Here is a 2,938-nt window from a genome sequence, read left to right as displayed (position 1 = left end):
AAGATACTACAAAAAAAAGAAAATTACAGACCAATATCACTGATGAATAGAGATGCAAAAATCCTCCACAAAATACTAGCAAACAGAATCCAACAACACATTAAAAGGATCATGATCAGGTGGGATTTATCCCAGGGATGCAAGGATTCTTCAGTATATGCAAATCAACCAACATGATACACCACAGTAACAAATTGAAGAATAAAAACCATATGATCATCTCAATTGATGCAGACAAAGCTTTTGACAAAATTCAACACTCATTTGTGATAAAAACTCTCCAGAATGTGGGCACAGAGGGAACCTCCCTCAACATAATAAAGGCCACATATGAAAAATCCACAGCAAACATCATTCTCAATGGGGAAGGACTGAAAGCATTTCCTCTAAGATCAGGAACAAGACAAGGATGTCCACTCTCGCCACTGTTATTCAATATAGTTTGGGAAGTCCTAGCTGTGGCAATCAGAGAAGAAAAAGAAATAAAAGGAATACAAATTGGAAAAGAAGAAGTAAAGCTCTCACTGTTTGCAGATGACATGACACTATACATAGAGAATCCTAAAGATGCCACCAGAAAACAACTAGAGCTAATCAGTGAATTTGCTAAAGGTGCAGGATACAAAATCTCTTGCATTCCTATACACTAACAACAAAAGATCAGCAAGAGAAATTAAGGAAACAATCCCATTCACCATTGCAACAAAAAGAATAAAATACCTAGGAATAAACCTACCTAAGGAGGTAAACGACCTGTACTCACCAAACAATAAGACACTGATGAAACAAATCAAAGATGACACAAACAGATGGAAAGATATACAGTGTTCTTGGATTGGAAGAATCAATACTGTGAAAATGACTAAACTACCCAAAGCAATCTACAGATTCAATGCAATCCCTATCAAATTACCAATGGCATTTTTTACAGAACTAGAACAAAAAATCTTAAAATCTGTATGGAGACACAAAAGACGCTGAATAGCCAAAGCAATCTTGAGGGAAAAAAATGGAGCTGGGGGAATCAGGCTCCCTGACTTCAGACCATACAACAAAGCTACAGTAATCAAGACAATACGGTACTGGTACAAAAACAGAAATACAGACCAATGGAACAGGACAGAAAGCCCACACATAAACCCACACACATATGGTCAACTAATCTATGACAAAGGAGGCAAGGATATACAATGGAGAAAAGACAGTCTCTTCAATAAGTGGTGCTGGGAAAACTGGACAGCTACATGTAAAAGAATGAAATTAGAACACTCCCTAACACCTTACACAAAAATAAAATCAAAATGGATTAAAGACCTAAATTTAAGACTGGACACTATAAAACTCTTAGAGGAAAACATAGGAAGAACACTCTTTGACATAATCACAGCAAAATCTTTTTTGAGCCACCTCCTAGAGTAATGGAAATAAAAACATAAATAAAGCAAATGGGACCTAATGAAACTTAAAAGCTTTTGCACAGCAAAGGAAACTATAAACAAGATGAAAAGACAACCCTCAGAATGGGAGAAAATATTTGCAAATGAATCAACGGACAAAGGATTAATCTCCAAAATATATAAACAGCTCATGCAGCTCAATATTAAAAAAACAAACAACCTAATCCAAAAATGGGCAGAAGACCTAAATAGACATTTCTCCAAAGAAGACATACAGATGGCGATGAAGCACATGAAAAGCTGCTCAGCATCACTAATTATTAGAGAAATGCAAGTCAAAACTACAATGAGGTATCACCTCACACCGGTCAGAATGGCCATCATCAGAAAATCTACAAACAACAAACGCTGGAGAAGGTGTGGACAAAAGGGAACCCTCTTGCACTGTTGGTGGGAATGTAAATTGATACAGCCACTATGGAGAACAGTATGGAGGTTCCTTAAAAAACTAATATGACCCAGCAATCCCACTACTGGACATATACCCTGAGAAAACCATAATTCAAAAAGACACATGCACCCCAGTGTTCATTACAGCACTATTTACAATAGCCAGGTCATGGAAGCAACCTAAATGCCCATCGACAGATGGATGGATAAAGAAGATATGGTACATATATACAATGGAGTATTACTTAACCATAAAAAGGAACGAAATTGGGTCATTTTTTTTTTTTTTTTTTGTAGAGAATGGATGGACCTAGAGACTGTCATACAGAGTGAAGTCAGAAAGAGGAAAACAAATATCATATATTAACACATATATGTGGAATCTAGAAAAATGGTACAGATGAACTGGTTTGCAAGGCAGAAATAGAGACACAGATATAGAGAACAAATGTATGGACACAAAGGGAGAAAGCGGGGTGGGGGGGTGGGATGAACTGGGAGATTGGGATTGACATATATACATTAATATGTATAAAATAGAAAACTAAAAAGAAACTGCTGTATAAAAATAAAATTCAAAAAAAAATAAATAAAATAAAGGAAGCAAGTTTCACATACACAAAATAGTAAGACTTTAGAAGCTGAACCCTATCCCCAACTTGCCATCAGTTGTGTTACTTAGAAGTATATCCATGTCCTCTGTCACACTGCCCAGGACTACACAGGACTTCTTGGGTAAATTTTTATATTTTCTCCTTGCATTCAATTCGCTCACACTATGAACTAGGTTTTATTATCTCCACTTTACAGATGGGAAAAACTAAAGCTCAAATAGTAACTAGTTGAGATCAAGCCCTAAACTAAACAGTTTAAATATGAAGTCAGACAGTCAGCACTTGAACTGTTCTCCATAGTAGATCTTATGCACTAAGAAGGCAGGAACTGCCATAGTAATTAGAAATAACATCCCTTAATGTTTAACAGGGAAATAAAATTCATTTATTAGTTTGATCTTCCCATACAGTATACACAAAGTATTGGTTGAATTCACAAATATTAATAAAGTTCACCGTATATAGTATTATCTTTCC

The sequence above is a fragment of the Lipotes vexillifer genome, unplaced genomic scaffold (assembly GCF_000442215.2).
Source record: "Lipotes vexillifer unplaced genomic scaffold, Lipotes_vexillifer_v1.1 scaffold134, whole genome shotgun sequence".
Lineage (NCBI taxonomy): Eukaryota > Metazoa > Chordata > Mammalia > Artiodactyla > Lipotidae > Lipotes > Lipotes vexillifer.
Note: the sequence above shows the minus strand (reverse complement) of the source record.